This window comes from Apium graveolens, chromosome 7, assembly GCF_009905375.1.
Source record: "Apium graveolens cultivar Ventura chromosome 7, ASM990537v1, whole genome shotgun sequence".
Taxonomy (NCBI): domain Eukaryota; kingdom Viridiplantae; phylum Streptophyta; class Magnoliopsida; order Apiales; family Apiaceae; genus Apium; species Apium graveolens.
In genome coordinates, this window is record NC_133653.1 from 24,860,861 (window position 1) to 24,883,530 (window position 22,670).

The window sequence follows — 22,670 nt, forward strand, 5'->3', positions numbered from 1 at the left end:
AGGCTCTGAGTGATCAGCTGATACAGGAATAAAAGAGTCGGCCATCTCTGCTATCTGAAATCATATCGTAATATAAGAATCTCGTATCACGACGCAAACTATACTAAAACCGGTTATACCATAACACTCAACCTCTCGATATTCTATCATTCTATACCTTACTTCTAATCCTATCCCTCTACCCATTCCCATCAACCTAGGCTTGTGTCAGTGACTTATAACCTGTAGCTCTGATACCAAACCTGTGGCGCCCTCCAAACCCGGGTCAGAAGTTTGGGGTCCACACACACACCTTAATTATAACCTGTTTATAACAATAATAAAGATAATAATAATATATGCAGTGACCCTACTTACCAACCACCACGGACCGCAACAGGTTAAAGTATGCACACAAACCAAACACACTAATATATTACAAACCGTTCAAATCCCAACTATTTCAAACTCAAACTGAGTATTAAACATTATTACAAACTTTTACAAACTTAAATTATTCCAAAAGAAGCCTACTAGCTCCACTTTCTCAACCTGAACCCCTAGCTCTCGCACTGGACTGGGGATCCTCTTTACCAATTGGTTCCTTTTTAACCGGAAAGAATATAAACAACATCGCACAAATGAGCTAACTAGCCTTAGCAAGTCACAATGACAAAACTGAGAATAATGATCATCAGATGAATATGGTTATGATATCAAGTGAACAATGGATTATGATTTAGAATTGGATATTATACTTTTAATTTAAAAACCAAGGTTAGGCTGCTGATCAGTCACGCACTAACCCCGAGCAAGGCACACAGCATTGCTCTAACTACTGGATCCAAGGCTCACATTGGCCTAACTTGACCATTATATGGTCTGACCACGAATCTGGTCCATAATTTTATAAAAACAATCCAATTATAACATAATAACAGAATATGCAATAATAAACAATAACCGAAATCATTAACAACAATAAATGTTCAACAATGAAAGGGTTTCAATCCTTGTAAGGATCAATAAGGCAATTTAAAAGCTTGGATGCTGGGTAATGAAAGAATTGGATAACAAAGGAATCAACATTTCAAGGTTTCAAGGATTTGGTCTTTCCAAGTATAAGATACCATGGGTTGAGTATATAATAGTTCATTTCAGTGTTTGGTATTTAGTTTGTATGTATTTGTGGAGTAGTATCGTAGATTTGTGATTCTTGTTTGGGTATACAATAATCAATGGATTAGAAAGAATATGATTCATGGCTCAAGAATAATAACTGAAATCAGGATTTAGGTTTCTGTGCTTCAAAGCACTTGCAATATCACAGGATTATCAAGTACTACAATATCTCGAGAAAGTTTAGAACACTTGCCTGATATTAGCTTACTACACTGCACTCATTTCCAATCACAACCGTCTTACTCTTCAACTATCTGTTTCCCTTTCTTACGTCTTGCCTCTTCTGCTCACATATCATAAGCATCTATCAATAATTTACTCATAGAATTCTATTCAACACATACTTCTATCTACCCTTCGTTTTACCCAAATCCGATTAACGGATTGAAAGTTATCAAATAATCAAGTAAACACCGAATATATAGACCGATAGTCAATTAACAAGTCACATATAGCACATAATACATCACGTAATCAATGATATATCATTTATAAAGAAGTCTCGGGTCATAAATAGGCTTTCTGGTATTTAAAATGATTTTTAAAACATTTTTTGAAATTAAAACGGGTCGTTGGATCAATTTCTGGTTAATAAACAGGGTTCGGTTGGCCCATTCTGGCTCCGAAATAATTTTGGAATAATTCTCGAGCCTTGGAAATAATTTAGAATAATATTTTAAAGCTCGAAACTATTTTTCAGAATTTTTAAATCATTTTTAAATAATTAAATCTAATTAAATAATTAATTAAAATCAATTAATAATTAATTAAATCAATTAATCAATTAATCTTCGAATTAATTGACCAATTAATCAATTATCAATTAACTGAAATTAATTAACTAATTAATTTAGATTTATTTGTGAATTAAAAATAATTTTCAGAATTAAAATAATAATTTTTAGAATTTTTAGAATTTAAAAATGAATTTTTATAATAAAAATAAATAGGTAATATGATTTTTAAACATTTTATAAACAGAAATCCTAAATTTGCAAAGTCTGGAAACTTCAGGGACCTAACTGCATCGTTTTCAAAAGTTGGGGTACTAAACTGTAATTTTCCAGCCCTTCGCCGGAAAACAGTCGGGTTCGCCGGAGTACACGTTCCCGGCGTCCTCACCCCACCAACACCTCCAGATCACATCTACACAACACCAGGAACACAACCATGCAATCAATTCATCCTAACAAATCCTGAGTTGGCCGGAATTTGGCCGTGACACTACTAGAAAAACGTCAATAGATATCGGTTAAAAACCGATGTCTATGTATGTAAAAATCCGATGTCTTCGTGGGTGATGTTAAAGACCCCCCATTTAACATCGGTTTTAAACTGATGTTAAATAGAGCATATAACATCAGTTCCATGTTTAAAACCGATTTCTGTATCTTAATATTAAATTTCCCATGCATATCTAATCTTCATATATCATCATAATATGATATTTTTATCAATTTAAATATATACAAGTTAAGCAAAATCTTTCAATTTAAATAATAAACTGATGTTACTAGTACCAGTAACAACAGTTTTCATCAAAAACCGATGTTGACGATACCTTTGACATCGGTTCTTCATTGGTAACCGATGTCTATTGGTAGCAAACTGATGTCTATGATGCTTAATAACATCAGTTTTTTTGTTTTAAGATTTCTTTTGCTGTAGTATTTAACATCAGTTTTTATCGATGTCAATGGTCAATTAGAACTGATGTTATTATGTTAAATTAACATCATTTTTCATTGAAATAAATCATGTTGCCCATTTTAAAAATATAGATACCAAAAAAATTATCAAAAGAAGAAACTATTAAAATCAAACTCCAATTATCATTACCAAATCAAACCAATCAAGTCTTACAACAATGAAAAAACTAAAAACTTATAATTCTCATAGCTACCCCTATAATATCATTCATACATTGCTCAAACGAAATATTATCCATACATTGCTCAAACGAATATATTCTGGTCACTGGTTCTTCAAGTATCCATGCAGCTGAGTTGGGTCGTTGAGTACTAAAAATATGAGCATCTGTCTTCCCTAGAGTGTTATTTTTCTAGGCATGTCAAGGTCAAAAATCTATTCATCTAATGTTAATATCGCCTGGAAATATCAAACAAAGCAGCCAATTAAACAAAGCAGTGAATAATCATATTATAGTTTATTCCAAGCATATGTAGGAAAGAGGTTTAAAAAACCTACTCTGACATAGTAAAATGGAACCATTATCAAGTAGCACTTACTGCAAGACCGTCGTTCTCATCCTTTAAAATCATAATAAATAGTTGATCCCCGAAAGCCATCGTATTGCTATCCTCGGACTCATAATTAGTACATCCATCGCCTACAGATCCAGTATATGCTTCATCCATGAGATCCAGCAGCATCTGCAAGCATTAAAAAATGTCCTAACATATAGCATATTTGGAGTTAATTAAAATGTTTAGCAAGTCCACATTTAACCTCTGGAGAAGTACTCTTCTAAATTTAGGCTATGATTCAGTAGGACATTTGAAAGTGCCTTTCAATAGTCATATTTTATTTTTATCCGACAAAAATGTACTTTTCTGGAAAAAGTGAAGTTTTGGGATGATATTTGTAAACATTACTGTGAGGGATTGCTAAAGACTCTAGGCCAACACCCTTTGTAGGTAATGCTGTTTCAAACAGAGTATACTCTTTTTTTGTTTTATTCTTTTTGTTAATCAAGAGAACACAGGAGATTAGTGGTACAAATCGACAGACCAAGAAATGTAAATAAATGACGAATTCTAGCAGGTTCGGTGCGCTTATGTACATAACAATTCACAATAATCGACAAACCTTTTCGTATTGTATCAGTACTTACCTCACCATTTGATTGGATGCAATCGAGGATCTAATGGTTTTCGCAGCAACTTCTGTACCACGCCACTTGACTACATAAACTTGACCGCCGTAAGCACCCTGCATCCATATTTTTGATGTGATGTATTAACTTACGTCAGAATTTTTGTCCGCTAAATCAGTAAGGGATTATTTCTAGTGCTTGCAGCAAGATTATTTACCTCACCAATAAAAACTGAAGGGTCTTCACTAGTGCAAATATTTCCCACAGAATATATGTCTATATTAAGTACCGACCAGCACTATAGATATGCATAAACAGAGAGTATGAAATATCCCTAACAAAAACACAAAAAATGTTAAAAAGTAGGAAGTTGTAAATACCTCCCACAGAAGAGCAGTCTGGTCTTTGGAGGAAGATGCCAAATGTTTGCCATTATGAGAAAATTGCAGAAACCAAACTTCATCCTTGTGTTCTTGTAATGTCTGATCTAACAAATTAAACAACTCAAACTGGAAACTTAATCATTACAAAAACAAGGTAGTGTATTTAGAGGGTTCTGTAACACTGCGCAGGGTATATAGATGGTAATGATAAACTTCAACTAAGGAAATTAACTACAACACATAAAACTTGGAAGATATATTTTAAGTAATAGAGAGCCCTTTTAGTTGATAAAATCAAAAGTATTGTAATGATAGTGCATCCCATTTGAGATGTAAGCATAACTTGCATAAATCTAACTTGTATCAACTTTTGCATAACAAAAGATAGCTACTCTGAAGCAAAATAAATACACAGGAATATTAAAATCACATTTCTAACCTATAATGTCTTTGAAGGAATCTGATCTCTTCCACACTGATGGTCTGTATACAATGACAGTTCACTGTTCAAAGTATTGTGAAACACACAAGCATCTCTTTGCACATCAAGAGCTTGTTCGACTAAATGCTCGAGCCTGCTTTCGGGAATCATGATAGCTGCAGGAAGCAACTTCTGCAATTTCTCTAAACTATGGCATTTTTTAATTTACTATTTTTTGTAAATCACTTGTACTAATGCAGTGACTCTTGCTAAACAAATACAGGGTGTAATCCCTAACTAAAGCATCAAGCCCTTGAAGTTCTAACAATGAACTTTTTGGAACCCATAGTCCTTGTAAAAAATAACAGAGCTTCTTGCATATTCCAGTAATTTATTTAAGCTATGCCAATAAAACAACTAATTTCAATTAAATGTCAAATGGCTGTTTGTGGTATCTAATCCACACAACTGCAAATCAACCTTCATTATGTTCAAGAGATAGCTCAGTAGCTAAGTGCTTATTATGGCATACCTTTATAGAACTACAATACGACAAACTAAGATGTGTAATATTTTAATATGCAACTCTATATACTCTCTGCACATCATATCAACAAGATTGTGTCATAAAGTCAATCGAGACAAGGTAATGATTTAATCTTGTAATTACATAAATCGGTGAGTTTTTTGAAGCATTCCTTAGCAAAATCTCCTCATTAAAATATTGTTTACAAAAGAAGATCTCAACTCATTTTCTACCACATTTTTGTTTTCAAGCAGCATAATCAACTGTTCAACTTTCAGAACCCAATTCCTAACAAACTTCGCAGAATATATTCTTATCTTGGTGGAATAAATGCGCTCATGATATTCATCGAGAATTATATTTGTAGCCAGATGAAAACCTTTTAAAATTCCCTGAGAAAACACACCTGGAGAACCTCGATTTCTCCTCTATTTCGATATCTTTAGCCCCATGATCAGGCCTGATCAGGTCCTAACACACTCTGCATAGATCAATATCCTCCACTCCTGTAATAACTCAATTAACATACTTAAATGATATATATCATAGGAGAGGTAAAGAGTACTACAATGTTTGATCAAAATTTAGAATTAAAAAAAAACATTTACAAATAATAGAGGGGATAAAGGGTAAGAATCAACTTCTTCCGTAAATAAAACTAAACATCATCAGCTTTATGCTTCCGCTAAATAGCCTAGAAATATAGATATAAATAGTTTTTCTTGGGCAAAGTACAAGATAAATACAGTAACAAAAAAATTAACAATAATATCAAAAATTAAAAAAAATTACCCATCAACAAATAAGATGTAAATAAACTGCATATAATTTCTAAAAGCAGGTTGAGTCTATACAATATAACATCATACAGCAACAACTTAAGCACAAACAAAATCAAAATAATATCACTAACAGATGTTTAATGAAAGTGGAGTCATTGATCATTCCTATATCTTAACCTTTGTGCAAGGAAGAAAGTATTTTCTTGACGCGATTGTTATACTCTGCACCCTGATCATTTTGAACAAGGTGTCCTGCCTCTTTTACAAATTCCAGAGTAGCCTTGTCGCCTAACTTCCTGCAGTTGTATCCCAACATATTTATTTTAACTATAATCTTTTACTGATATTATAACTAAATTATTACGGAAAAGTAATATTAGCATGGCTCTGCTGTAAAAATGTTAAAAAATATGATTACCAAGAAAATTAACTAGAATAAAGGAGAGTCCAAACTTCAAAGTAAACACTATTTAAATATGTTGGTAGAGGTAATGAGAACTTACTGCTTGATGCTTTCAGCAATTTCGGAGTTAAAAATCTTGTCATCATCTCCCCATAGCAGATGGATTTTCTGCAGTTAAATATGACAAGCAGTCACCAAACTGATTTGATATCATATGGAACATCTTCAGCATTAATCGAAAAACCTTACTTATCATAGCTCACAGATTCGTCTTGAATATAACGATAATGTTATGGACAGAGCTAAAAAACAAGGAGAAAAGAGGACTACCCTGTCCTCCGACGACCGTAATTGAAGGTAACGCGTCCCGGATAACAGGCAACGGGCTTTCTTCACAGTAATCACCATGAGCACTACTAGTTCTTTGTAATTCACATCCAATAAAAAATAAAAACACAACAAAAAAACTAAAACAAATGTGTAAAAATAAAAATAAAAGAAAAAGAGATACAATCAGTTATTTATATAACTGAAAACAACAACAAATCTGTTAAAAAGCTAAAATTGAAATTTAAAAACCACTTACTAATTCGAGCGGCATAAGGATAAATAACAACATATATATGCCGATTGGAACTTCATCTGCACCTAGTTAACACAAATCGAACGATTTATTGAAAACAAGAGTTAGGGTTCATGTAATTGAAAGACATAATTCAAATTAGGGATCTTAATTGTGAGTTCTTGGTTTCAATTTGGAAAGTTAGGTTTTGAATTTAGGCTTCTGCGTTGAGAGTTCAGAAAGATTGGTGGAGAGGGGAAGTAAGAGTGATGGGGAGAGAGGGAGATGTTCTTCCGTCAGAGAGAGAGTTGTGATAGCTTTGATTTTTGATTTTTGATTTTGTGTTTTTTTTAAATGTATATTTGAGGATAAAGTTAAAAGAGGGGGAAGAGTTGAAAATAATCTAAGGCAAAACGGGGGAAATTTAAGAGGGAATGAAATTTTGGCTAGGGGAATGGGGAAGGCGCGCTGCTGATTTTTTTTTAACAAACATTTAACATCGGTTCTTCTAATAAACTGATGTTTATAAGCACAAAAGACATCGCTTGCTCAAAACCGATGTCTAAAATACTTTTTACATCGGTGAAATAAGCAACCGATGTAAAAGAGGCGATGTCTATTCTACTTTTTCTAGTAGTGTGAAGTTTTCCAGTTTCCGGCGAACATCGGAAAACTTCAAAACACAACTCCCTTCTCTACAGACCTCGTTGGTTCATGAAACTTATACGACTAGATTGCAAATTTCACAGAGAATACAACCCACTATAACACAACATCAATCTATCACAGAATAAGAAACCCCCAAATTTCAATTAAGAACATTCATACGGGTTATAAACCCTAATTTTGAAATTCGAAAATTAAACCCACTTTTGAGCATGTTATTGAACTCCAAATCAGACGTATGACATATGAAAATCATCAGGAAAACAAGCTCTACAACATGCAATCATCAAATCATACTAACAATCATCCGAACAAAAATTCATATTTTTAATAAAATAAATTCGAAAATAAATAAATTTTTAGAAAAATAACCTTGATTTCTGCAGTGAAACAAAGCTCAGAATCTGATAGAACACTTCAAATCCTTCGTTTTGGTTACTCAAGCTTTGAAAACAGAGATCGGTAACGCCTTCGTTTTGCTGTTTGATTCTTAGAACAGTTTATGTAATTAGGGCTTTTCTCTGAAAATTATATAATTATCTGTCTGCAAATGATTTTGATACAAAATAAAATACGGTAAAAGGCTATTTATAATTACGGAAAATTAGTATCCCGTTGGATCATTCCGGATATAAAACGGTACGTTTATTTGTAAAAACTGATCCAAACGGTATCGGTTTTCGGGATAATTATCGAAATCAGTACAATTTGTACTGCGGTCTTGGTCTCAGCGCCTGGTTACACGTATTACGAAGTGATAATTGGGATAGTTTAATAAAAAGCTCCCGTTTATCGAAAATACGGGTTTTATTGATTTACCGAAACGAATATTGTATCGAAAATATTACGCCGGGACCCGCGCAGGACAAACCGTACGCCGGATCGAAAAAGTCGAAACATGGAATATGCTCGGAATATTACAATTAGGTTAGGAAGGAGTTCTCGAAAGAGTTTCGGGTTTCAAAAACGTAATAACGAGTGACGTCGGTTGGTTCCCGTTTTTATAAAATAGATTTTAATTACCCAGAAAAAGATTTTAGAAATTTCATATGATTCTTATAAATCCATAAACCAATATAAAAATAATTAGGAAGATATGACAATTATCTATATTTTATTTTGGACATATAAAAATTAAAATACTCAATTAATATTATTTTTGAATATTCAAGTACAGATAACACTTAACAATTAGCTCACAGAATAGATACTGAACACACATAATAATTATATAATAGCAAAAATAATTACACGATATATCCCGGATATTACAGCTAACATTAAAAGCAAACAACAACACGGATAGGTACCCAAAACCGGGTCAAAAGCAACTACTTTGTACTTAGATCATTTTCTAACTACATGAAGCAGAACAAAGCAAGCATTATATAAACCAGGTAAGGATTCATACCCGGATCCAGATCGACTATAAATCCATACCCGATTGGGAGGCAGCAACCATCTACTTAGAACATTTCCTAAGTGCAAACTAAACTAAAAAGCAAACAAGACCCGATATGGTGCCTTACTCGGATCAAAAGCACTATTTATACTTAGAATATTTTCTAAATGCAAAGCAGCCCTAAATGCCAACCATCATTCCGGGTAGAATTTATTCCGGGATCCAAAGTGAATATTAAAAACCCCCTTCATCCCGGATATTGACTCACTCCCTGGATGGGGGCTTTTATTTTATACTTTGAATGTTTCCCAAGCACTAAACAAGCCAAAAAGCAAACATACCTGGGTAGGCCTTCATACCCGGATTAAAAGCATAAATAAGCTACTTAAAATATTTCCTAAACAAGCAAATTAACCAAGAAACCATCACATTTAAAACTTTAATCTGGATTGGCCACCGATCCAGGCAAATTCAAATACTACAAATTATTCAGAAGTAAATTATGAAAAATAAACAAAGTACTAGAAAGCAGCAAATTACATGGGCAAGGCCAGGAAAGCTCGGCACAGCCGAGGAATATCTAGATGAAACTGGGACCGGGACCATCGTAGGGTTCCGGCTCCCCTTGACCCTGCTCAACAGCTGCCTGGGCTGCTAGGAACTCCTGAATGAAGTTTTCCCAGTTGGTCGGGGGATCCATCTTGATATGCCATTCTGCCACGAGCCAGGCCCTACGAACTTCAGGAACCCCGGCTTGAGCAACTTCAAAATCATACTCATCACTTGCTTTGAACTCGGCAATGATGGCCTTTTTTCTTATGTTCTCCTTTGCATACAGGCCAGCCTTGAGTTTCTCCACCTCCTTGGTGAGACCGTCAGCCTAGGCCTTCTCATCCTTCAGTTGTCCCTTTAACCCGGACTCCACAATCTGGAAGCTCTCCCGGGACTCATCCAACTCATCCTTGAGGTTATAAGCCCTCGCCTTCTCATCCCTAGCCTTGTTGTTGGCCTTCCAGACCTCAGTGAAAACGATGTCAGAGCAAATAACTATGGCACTCCCCACTTGAAGGAAGACAAGGAAAAACGATTTAGTAAAGAAATACAATCCGGTTAGAAAGCCAAAGACTTCAAAATTTACCTGTCCCCATTGCCTGGTAACCCTTTTAAAAGTAGCAGCCATCCCGGAACCCTCCACTTTATCCCAATCTTCTTCAGCAGAGATATCTGACATAAACCCAGCAAGTTCGGTAAGGGCTTAGTACCAACCTTCACCGGATTCCCATATGGGCCCTTCCCTTCCGAATCACAGGAAACCCAGCTGGAAACAACAGCTTTTCCCCGGGGAGGCTTGGCCGGGACGCTCTTCCTTTTCTTCCTGGGGGATCCTCATCATCCAGGATATCCTAGATAGCAGGCTCAGAGTCACCAGGCTCGTGGCCCGGATCAGGGACATTTTGAGGAGCAGATGATACGGCCCCACCCTCGATATCAGCAGACCCGGATCCTGGTCCCAGGGCCCCTTTGGTTGTCTTGAAAGCCAAGCCCAGGGTGTTAAAAGCAGCAACATAAGCAGAGGAAGACATGATTCCAATAAAAGCAGGATTGAAATGCGGAAAGCCTGGAAAAAGATAAGAAAAGCACAAATCAGAGACCTATATATTGATGCAAAGATCCGCAACAGTGTGCATGGGAGACGATCCTAGTCAAATTAAATAACTAATTCCATAAATAAATCCTACAAGTAAAAAGCAGGTATGATCCGAGACATGGTATATGACACATTATCCGGATCAAACAAATAACAAATTCTATGGAAAGATTTTAACAAGGAAATGATATGATCCAGATCAGCATGTGTAGTGGACAATCCGGATCAGATAGACAGCAAATAATCCAGATCAACAATATCATATATTCAAATAAAGCACCAAAACAAATACAAGGCAAGAAAGATTCGGAATAGTATCAAACATAACATAACACGAACTAGTAGGAGACTTACAACCGAGTTTGAAAAGCAACTTGCGATTCATAAAGGTATCACGGGTTGGCTGGAACCCGAGAGAGTCGCAAAATGCCCTCATATGAGTTAAAGCCTACCCTTCTAGAATGGCAGTCTCGAACTTGGTCTGGATACCCTCCATTGTAAAGTAAGGCGGGTAGGCCAGGTCAAACCCCTTCAGCATAATAATCTCCCCATTTCAGTACTTCAAAGAGGTCTGATGCATCACGGGCTTAGCTCTACCCGAACCATACTCACACTCATAGGCCCGGAACCTAATTTCATAAAAGGCCTTATAGATACACTTGGAGATATAGAAGATCTAGTGGTACAGCTTCAGGGTAGGCAGGAACCCGGATTTGTTATAGCAAGCTATGAACCAGGTCATAGACTTAATCCCATTCGGGGTGATCTACATGAGAGCGATCTTGTACACATGCTTGCAAAGGTGCTTGATGAACATATGGCAACAGGGGCTCCACCCGGATCTAAGGTGCTCCAACCAAACCGGGACAAATCCGTCTTCCAGGCGATGGTAAATCCTCTCATGGGGTTCCGGCCACCTCCACTCAATATCAGGGGTCAGCTGGAACACAGCTCGGACAGCTTCATCCATCTCAGCCGGATCAGCCTCGGCATAGAGATCCTTCAGTTGGTAATGATCTCGGCTGATGGGAAATAATGCAACAAGAATTACAGAAGGGGGGTTGAATGGAATTCTTGAAACTTTTTCACAAAGATATAAAGTGTTCTATCATAATAATATATAACTGTGTGAATTGATTTGCAAACTGCGGAAAAATATCTTGGAATGAATCAAAACACAAGTAATTAAAAATACAAGTCTTTAAAAACTTTCGGGTGGATTTGAATGTATCTACCAAAGATATATATTATATCAAGAGAACTCTGTGTAGCAATTAGCTCACAGCTGCTTACAAATTTGAACAACTAAGTTTACAGAGAAATGCTAAGAATACAGCTTACAAATGTTTCTCTGAGAATAATCTTGCTTAGTGTTCTAGTTGTTTAATTTGCTACTTCTTGGTTTATATATGACCAAGATTACAAAGTAATAAGACAAGATAATAAAATAAAACCTATCAAGTCTAAAATTATGCTGCTTCATTACTCTATTCCAGCATCTTTGAATATCTTCATAATAGCATGAAAATGGCAATGCTTCTTTGTTCTCTAAAACCCAGTTGAATAGGCTTCCACATTCCATTTGCATACACTCGACGCATGTGACTGTGTTGTCACTGTCAACAGATGTTTGAATTCTTTATCCGTCGGGTTCATGATCATCCGTCGGGTTGCCTAGTTGATCATCCGTCGAGTGGCATTGTTGTTTATCCGTCGGGTAGCAATCTGGCACTTGACTTCATTTCATTTATACAGAATTACAAGACATCATCTATGTACAATCAATCAACCTATTCTGCATATCTAATTAAAGTCAACATGACTTGAGTACTACTACAGAATCTAAACAATGTGTATGCAGAAATGTGCTACAGACTTATTGTTACACAAGCTACTCACTCGATGGATAATAAATCATCATCCGTCGGGACTATATTGAGTCATCCGTCGGGATTATAATCCTTATCCGTCGAGTGCTACATTTTTTACTAAGTAAAATCTACCAAGGTGTTTTGTTAATGAAATCATCAAGTTCACAACATATCCACAACAATCTTCCCCAATTTATGTCTACTGGAATTGTAGCCATAAATTAAGAGAAACTTAATGATAACAAAAAACCCTAAAAATACAACTTTGAAAGTAAGTAGATAAAACTGTTAAGTGCTTCAATTAACTAAATGTACAAAGATTAGCTCACGATCATTTTCAAGGTGCTCCTCTAGCCTGAGCAGATTAATCTGATTCCTTGAAGGTCTGGATCTCTTTCCAAGCTTTCTGTTGTTTTCTTCTATTTCATTTTGGAGTTGTCTGTGGAATTCCAGTTCATCAGATTCTGAGAGATTTAGCTTTTCTTGCATCTCCAAAAGAGTCTCATTGCTAGAGATGCTAAATTGATCTTCTAATCTGAAAAATCTTCTAACTCCTTTGTCATCCATGAACTCCATCAGCCAGTAGGGCCTTCGATGCACTCTACTTCCTGTGTAAGGAATAGTTAAAGTCTTTGGGAGTGCATCTTTAGCTCTAATACTCCTCAGTTCTTCAATCTTCTTTAGAACCAGTCTTCTTGCAGTTACATTGAATCCAAAGTTCTTCTTGAATGATGAATAAACCTTTATCCGTACAACTTGGCTTTCTTGAAGGATGCTGTGAAATGGCCATTGAATCTCCTTTCCTCCCTTGTACTTGAAAACTAACCTTTCAGGTAGATTCCTGTAGGCATCAATCCCTCTCACTTCTTCTAGTTCATCTAGATAGAGATTTAGATCAGAGAATTCCTTGATGTCACACAAGTACATGTAATCTCCTTTGTTGACTTTGGATTGTGCTTTAGTTAGAGATTTGGATTTGAGAGGTGACAACTGAAAGGCATATGTCCTAAGTCCAATCATGTATTAGGATTTAGGAATAACTTTTTATGTAATCTGTTTTGATTTCATTGATATTAATAAAAGACTTGTTTTGTTTTTATTACGGGCTCTATCTATTTAAGTGTTTAAATAAGATATACCATAGTTTAGAGTAAAGCTTTTATGGATTATGATGAGATCATAATAGTGAGACCTAAAAGATGATAACTCTAAACTTAAATAGTTCCTGGTCATAGGATTACTAACTGGTAATTAATAATCCGCAAAGATCGGTACATACTATGCTTGCTTCATTTTGAAGGATGTCTGTTCTCATAGATATTTGTGTGGTGACACTATAGCTAGTATGTAGGTGCTTATTATAGAATAAGTTCACTGAACATGACTCGCACAGCTGAACAACTGATGGAGTTCACTCACGTGTCAGCAGTTGTTCACATAGTGATAGTTGTACAAGTATCCTTAGACTTGAGGTCATCATAGTCATCTTGTGTACACTGAACTATGTTTTGGTTTAGTTCTTAGTCTCCAGGGACAATTATTAGGGCTCTACTGGGTATAGGAATTTGTACACGAAGATAGTGTATGATCAATAAAGGATCTACCCCTTTCAGTGAAGGAAGCGAATGTTCAAGACTGATCCACTTATGCTAGTTCAGGAATCTCTGGCCAGAGTGAATGAAATTAGAAAGGAGTTTCTAATTTACATAGAACTGAGCATAGTAAATGGGAAAGCAAATGATTAAATTAGATAGGCTTGACACAAGATCCATACCTTGTATTTAATCAAGACATTGTAGGGTAGAAGGAGTTTATTGTACGGTAATTATTCACTGAATAGGTTCTTGGTATTCTAAGCAGTGAATTCGTATTATCCAGATAGTCGCGATATGCTGAGAAGTATCTCTCACAATGTAGAATAAATATGATTAATTAATTAATCATATTTAGTAAATTAGAGAATTTATATAAATAATGATAAAATAGTTTTATTATTATTTATTTCTACTACTGGCTTAATATTGAACCTACAGGGTCACACCATAAAAAGAGAATGATTTAATGGTGGAGAAATTAATTAATAATGGCTGATAATTATTTATTGATGAAATAAATAATTAATTGGCAAATTTAATAATTGATTAAATGAGATTTAATTGATTATAAATTAATTAAGAAAAGTTCTTAATATTATTAATTAAGAATTTAATTTTGGAAATTAAATCAAGAGAGAGAATTATTTCTAAAGTGTTTAGAAAAAGGATTAATAATTAAAAGGTGTTTTAATTATTAATGAGAATAATAAATGGGTTAATAATAATAATATTTTATGGGAAAATTTCAGCTGGAAATTTTTCCTATAAATATACTATTATAAACCCTATTTTTATTCTAACCCGAACCCAAAAAGTTCTTAGAAAACCTAATTCTCTCCACCTCCTCCTCCTTCTTAACGTCGTTTTCTCGGTGGATACAGGTAGAGTGCTTCACGTTTGAGGAGCAGCTACTAAGGATCTCTGATCGTTGCTTTTGGATCGCTATTAAAGGTTAGTAATCGATCCCTATATTTTTACCACGATTTATATGCTTTTATTTGGATTTTATATGTGTAAAAGTGTTTTACCATGCCTCCGCTGCGATTAAAATCCAACAATAGCATCAGAGCTTAGGTTGTATGCATATAGATCTGTGGTAAAAATTTCAGAATTTTATGTGCTTGTATGAATTAATTATGATTTTTACAAGTTATATTATGGATTAATTTTGTCTGATGAGAAATCGTTTCTCATAATAACTTTGAATGTTGATCAAGGTTCTACAAGTGTTGTAGATCGTCTGGATATTTTTTTCATAATTTTATGATGTATAGATTTTTTATTATGAACTTTTGAAGTTGTTGCAATTAAAATTCGTAATTAAATAAGTATATATATATATATATTCTGTTGTATATATATATGGCTGTAAATATACAACTGTTGGCTGTTGGTTGCTGGTTTGAGGCGATGGAACGGAAGACAGAGTACAGTACGGCGGCACGGTGACCAAGAAAGAAAAAAAAACGGCGATTGACTGAAAACCGGACGGAGGACAGCGCGTCGACCACACGCGCGTGGTAGACATGCGCTGATGACGTCGTGCTGATGTCATGCTGACGTCATCAGATGACGTCATGCTGACGTCATCAGATGACGTCATGCTGACGTCATCAGATGACGTCATGCTGACGTCAGCATAGGGGGTTAGGCGTGTAACACGCGTGTGCGCGTGGGGGCACATGGAAGACAGTCACACACGCGCCTGACAGCGCGTGTGCGCATGGGGGCGCGTGGGAAAGCTTCTTTTGGCGGTGAGGGCGCGTGGGAGCTCAGAATTGGGTGATTTTGGTGCCGTTGGATTCGTCTTTTCGAGACGCTTCTAATGGTATATTATATGATATTTTATGAAATTGTTTCGAACTGTTTATAGCTAACAGAAGTGTTTTAAAGCTGTTTTTGATAGTTTGAATTAATTTTAAATGCTGCATGTGATACATAGAGATGTATAATGCTTAGACCTATATGCTAGATGATGTAACATTCCTACCTTGATTTTTATTCATGTTTATATATGTGATATATGCTTAGTTTATCATGCGATGATAGATTTAGGTGAACTTAAATGAACATAAGGCGCTTGTTAGACAATCTAGTATAGTGAAATTGTTTCATAACATTAAGAATAATATTATGAATACAATCATGAGATTTTTATGTTTATGAAACACGTAATTGAATATGAATTTTCGATATGAGAGAAAGGATGATTCTATCAACAACAGATTTCTATCTGTAAGAAAGGGTTATTAAGTGACGCCTCTTGACAATGCTCCACCCGATCTGGGAATCATCTGATTATCGATTATTGATTTGAAATATTTAATTTAAAAGGAAGAATCTCTTTATAATATGATTATGATTGTAACGTAATATAATCCCTCTAAAATTAAATAATATCAAGTAGTAATTGGCCAATGACACAACGGGCTTGTGTCGGTCATAGCCTTCCAACATGATAGAAAAGTAGTTCTTATTTTTGAATCATTGTCGGTTCGTGCTACAGCTGAGGGCTTTGATTTCGAAATAAGAAATACTTGTCTATTACATACAGATGTGTACATTGAATAAGAATCTAAAGGTCGGTACGTGCCACAGCCGTGGGCCTTTGGGGATTGATTCAACTGTACGGAATGTTGGGTTAGACTTGACTTAGAATATTGAGTTTTTCGTGCCACAGCCGTGACTCAATTATTCAAGAGGCTAAAGTTTGATTAGGGAATAACATAAGATATAATTGACAAGAGTTGTCTGCCTATTGAACATTACATGGCGGTTCGTGCTACAGCCGGGGTTGTGTAATGGAATGTAGGATCCCTATTCTCACTAACATTATGAATGCTTAATTTTTCACATAGGGGGTTGAATAAATTAGATAAACTAGTGGGAGCCACTTATGAATAAAGACCCGATTCATATAGTGTTTTAAAATGAAATCGAATATTTGCTAAGTGTTGTTATGTGTTTATCATTTACAGATTTACAATATACATTATGTCTTCTGCAGTATCACTCAGGAGCATACTAGATGCTCATAAGTTGACTGGTCCTAATTATGCTGACTGGCTTCGAAACTTGAGAATTGTTCTCAGGATTGAGAAGCTGGAATACGTGATTGACTCACCTAAGCCTACTGAACCTGCTAGTGATGCACATAATGATGAACATGTTGTGTATCGTAAGTGGGTAGATGATGCAAATGTTGCTCAATACATCATGCTAGCTTCCATGAACATTGAGCTACAGAAGCAACATGAGCATATGGATGCTCACACTATCCTCATGCATCTACAAGAGCTGTATGATGTGGCAGGGAGGACATCTCGATATGAGATATCGAAGGAGCTGTTCGGTTGTAGAATGTCTGAGGGATCATCTGTGAATGACCATGTACTTAAGATGATCAATTTGATTGAACGTCTTGGACAGCTTGGTTTTGCCATGGATGGGGAGCTGAGCCAAGACTTGGTCTTGCAATCGCTTCCGAGTTCGTTCTCGCCGTTTGTTGTGAACTTTCACATGAATAAGTTGGATGTCAGCCTGCCTGAACTCCACAACATGTTGAAGACTGCGGAATCGAATTTTCCCCCTAAGAAGAGTTCTGTTCTTCTAATTGGTGAAGGTTCCAATCCTAAGAAAAGGAAGAGGAACCCTTCCAAGAAGAAGAAAGTAGGTGAGAAAACGCCGGTTCCACCAAAAGCTGAAGACCCCAAGAGCAAAGTTGTTTGCTTTCACTGTAACAAGGTGGGGCACTGGAAGAGGAACTGCGAGGTTTACCTTACAGAATTGAAGAAGAGGAAGGGTAGTAAGACTACCGCTTCTGATTCAGGCATGTTCATGATCGAAGTTAATATGTCACTAGGTCAAATTTCTACTTGGGTATTAGATACCGCCTGTGGTTATCATATTTGCAATTCGTTGCGAGGACTAAAGGGAAGTAGGAATCTTGAAAAAGATGAGGTGATTCTACGTATGGGCAATGGAGCAAGGGTTGCGGCCATAGATGAAGAATCATTTCATTTACATATGCCTACGGGCAAGACTATTGTTTTAAATAATTATTATTTTGTTCCCTCGATTGTGAGGAATATTATTTCTATTCCCATGTTAGACTTGGCTGGATTTTCATTTATTATTGAGAATAATGAATGTTCTATTCTTAGAGATAATATTCTTTATGGACGTGGTACTTTAAATATTGGTCTGTATAAATGTGACATAATTTACTTCAGATTGAACAAACTAATAAAAGAAAAGGGATGATGAAAATCTCACTTCATTGTGGCACTGCAGTCTCCATTTAGTAGACATGGAGAGAGGGCTGCAAATTTGCTAGGAATGGTACACACAGATGTATGTGGACCAATGTCTACGCAAGCCATAGGTGGATTTTCATACTTCATTATTTTCATGGATAATAGATCTAGATTCGGATATGTGTTTGATGAAACACAAGTCTGAAGCCTTTGAAAAGTTCAAAGAGTATAAGTATGAAGTGGAGAAATAAACCAAACATAGTATTATAATTCTTCGATTAGATCGAGGTGGTGAATACTTGAATAGAGAGTTTCTGGATTATCTCAAAGTAAATAGTATAGTCTCCCAGTGGACGCCTCCAGATTGGTATCTGAAAGGAGAAATCGAACTTTGTTAGACATAGTTCGGTCCATGATGAGCTATGCAAATCTTCCAGTATTCCTATGGGGTTATGCATTGGAAACCTCAGCATATTTACTGAATAAGGTGCCTTCCAAATCTGTTCCTCAAACTCCGTATGAGATATGGAAAGAAAGGAAACTGGGTCTTAAACACGTTAAGATTTGGGGATGTCCAGCTTATGTCAAGTAAGTTGACCCAGATAAGCTGGAATATCGATCTGTAAAATGTAGTTTTGTGGGATATCCTAAAGAGACTTTAGGGTATTACTTTTACACCGATCATCAGGTGTTTGTCTCCAGACATGCTACCTTCTTGAAAAGGAGTTTATCCTTGAAGGAAACAGTGGGAGCAAAATTGAACTTGATGAAGTTCAAGAAGCACAAACTACTACGGATCAAGTGGAAACACCTGTTCTGACTTAACAACCTTCTGTGGAACAGCCCATTCGTAGGTCAGGGAGAGTGTCTCGCCAACCTGAGAGGTAATATGGCCTTGTCATTGAGAATGACAATGAGTTGTCGATCATTAATGATGACGATCCTGTGACCTATAATGAGGCTATGAGTAGTGTTGACTCAGAGAAACGGCATAGTGCCATAAAATCCGGAATGAAATCTATGTATGCGGGATACAAAAGATAGATTATAGCAGATGGCCAGGTGGAGACCTATAAGGCCAGGCTTGTGGCAAAAGGATTCAAACAAAGGCAATGGATTAACTTTGATGAAACTTTTACCTGTAGCCCTGTTAAAATCAGTTCGGATTTTGCTTGCGATTGCTGCTTACTACGACTATGAGATCTGGAAAATAGCCAGATGGTTTTCTTTCCAAGAGAAATGAAAACCTAGTGTGTAAGCTGCTGCGAACCATATATGGTTTAAAGCAAGCTTCTCGTAGATGGAACATCCATTTTGATGAGACAATCAAAGAGTTTGGTTTTATGAAAAACGTAGATGAACCATGTGTCTACAAAAGGGTTAGTGGGAGCGCGATAACATTTCTTATTTTGTATTGAATTAGAGTTGACACACATAATAACATAGCAGACCCACTCACAAAGCTACTTTATGAAAGTCACTTTGATCGTCATAAAGACAAGATGGGTATTAGATACCAGAGTGATTGGCTTTAGTACAAGTGGGAGATTGAAAGGAATATGTCATAAGTCCAATCATGTATTAGGATTTAGGAATAACTTTTTATGTAATCTGTTTTGATTTCATTGATATTAATAAAAGACTTGTTTTGTTTTTATTACAGGCTCTATCTATTTAAGTGTTTAAATAAGATATACCATAGTTTAGAGTAAAGCTTTTATGGATTATGATGAGATCATAATAGTGAGACCTAAAAGATGATAACTCTAAACTTAAATAGTTCCTGGTCATAGGATTACTAACTGGTAATTAATAATCCGCAAAGATCGGTACATACTATGCTTGCTTCATTTTGAAGGATGTCTGTTCTCATAGATATTTGTGTGGTGACACTATAGCTAGTATGTAGGTGCTTATTATAGAATAAGTTCACTGAACATGACTCGCACAGCTGAACAACTGATGGAGTTCACTCACGTGTCAGCAGTTGTTCATATAGTGATAGTTGTACAAGTATCCTTAGACTTGAGGTCATCATAGTCATCTTGTGTACACTGAACTATGCTTTGGTTTAGTTCTTAGTCTCCAGGGACAATTATTAGGGCTCTACTAGGTATAGGAATTTGTACACGAAGATAGTGTATGATCAATAAAGGATCTACCCCTTCCATTGAAGGAAGCGAATGTTCAAGGCTGATCCACTTATGCTAGTTCAGGAATCTCTGGCCAGAGTGAATGAAATTAGAAAGGAGTTTCTAATTTACATAGAAATGAGCATAGTAAATGGGAAAGCAAATGATTAAATTAGATAGGCTTGACACAAGATCCATGCCTTGTATTTAATCAGGACATTGTAGGGTAGAAGGAGTTTATTGTACGGTAACTATTCACTGAATAGGTTCTTGGTATTCTAAGCAGTGAATTTGTATTATCCGGATAGTCGCGATATGCTGAGAAGTATCCCTCACGATGTAGAATAAATATGATTAATTAATTAATCATATTTAATAAATTAGAGAATTTATATAAATAATGATAAAATAGTTTTATTATTATTTATTTCTACTACCGGCTTAATATTGAACCTACAGGGTCACACCATAAAAAGAGAATGATTTAATGGTGGAGAAATTAATTAATAATGGCTGATAATTATTTATTTATGAAATAAATAATTAATTGGCAAATTTAATAATTGATTAAATGAGATTTAATTGATTATAAATTAATTAAGAAAAGTTCTTAATATTATTAATTAAGAATTTAATTTTGGAAATTAAATCAAGAGAGAGAATTATTTCTAAAGTGTTTAGAAAAAGGATTAATAATTAAAAGGTGTTTTAATTATTAATGAGAATAATAAGTGGGTTAATAATAATAATATTTTATGGGAAAATTTCAGCTGAAAATTTTGCCTATAAATATACTATTATAAACCCTATTTTTATTCTAACCCGAACCTAAAAAGTTTTTAGAAAACCTAATTCTCTCCACCTCCTCCTCCTTAACGTCGTTTTCTTGGTGGATACCGGTGGAGTGCTTCACGTTTGAGGAGCAGCTGCTAAGGATCTCCGATCATTGCTTTTGGATCGCTATTAAAGGTTAGTAATCGATCCCTATATTTTTACCACGATTTATATGCTTTTATTTTGATTTTATATGTGTAAAAGTGTTTTACAATGCCTCCGCTGCGATTAAAATCCAACAACAACTTCACTTTCTTGACTGCTCTTGACTTTGTTCTCTTTGGATTGTTAAGGATTGGCAAATTGAAGTCAGGAATTGGTAAACTCTCTCAGTCTATTGGTTCATCCTTAGGCACAATAGGTTCACCATGAATGTTCCTGTAAGGATCCACCACTTTAATGTCTTTAAATACCACAGAGGGTTTTGATGCTTGAGTTGTAGTTGGAGTGGATTCCTTGGAAAACTGATCCTCCAATTCCTTATCAACAAAGTCCAATTTCCTTTTGGTTCTTTTGGCCAATTCCTTGTATCTTTGAGGTTTCTTCTATTGTGGTTCAACTTGCTTCTTTGGATCTTGAGATTCAGTGATTTCAGATGGCTGAGCATGAATTTATTGTGTTGGTTTCACAGCTTGTAGCTTGGCCAAGATAACAGCTTGCTCTTTCTTCTGTTTTGCCTTTTTAACATCTAGAATAGCTTGCTTCTTTTCTTGCCTCAATCTTGCCTTTTCTTCTCTCTTTGCTTGAGCAAATTGAGGATGTCCAGCCACCACACAAATTTCTTTCCCATTCCTGAAAACTTTAGCAATTCTCTTTTTTAAGGCTGAATCAACTGGATCCTTGTAGAAGGCAATTGACGTTGACAACAGTTTCTTCTCATCAGGCTTGGGTGTCTCATACACTGTATCCAAAGGGTTCTTTAATGATGATTTTGGATAGTTCACCCTAGGCTACAGAATTATTTCCACTTTTGGAGATTTGATGCAGGATGGTTGTCCCCTTTCCAGATAGTTCATGCTCATTTCATTCACAGAGATTTTCCTGACTTGAAAGTGATGAATGGATGACTTTTCTGGTTTCTTTGCTAGCCCAAACTTCTTCTGAATGTCCTCATCAATCTTCTCCAAGTTGATTTGTTTCAACTGTTCCTTTTCAGCTGCTCTTAAATTGGTTGTTGCTTCATTTATCAGAT

General features: G+C 35.6%; 2 long non-coding RNA genes across 2 annotated transcripts; both read right to left on the reverse strand.

The window, feature by feature from the left end:
• Positions 1-3,183: 3,183 nt before the first annotated feature.
• On the reverse strand, positions 3,184-4,117 carry LOC141671759 (uncharacterized). The gene is made up of 3 exons (XR_012555238.1): positions 4,016-4,117; positions 3,411-3,554; positions 3,184-3,270 (listed from the first exon to the last, which is right to left on the reverse strand). It is a non-coding gene; the product is annotated as an uncharacterized LOC141671759 (long non-coding RNA).
• A 115-nt stretch (positions 4,118-4,232) lies between these two features.
• LOC141670411 (uncharacterized) lies at positions 4,233-5,316 on the reverse strand. The gene is made up of 3 exons (XR_012554536.1): positions 4,820-5,316; positions 4,378-4,484; positions 4,233-4,295 (listed from the first exon to the last, which is right to left on the reverse strand). It is a non-coding gene; the product is annotated as an uncharacterized LOC141670411 (long non-coding RNA).
• Positions 5,317-22,670: the final 17,354 nt, after the last annotated feature.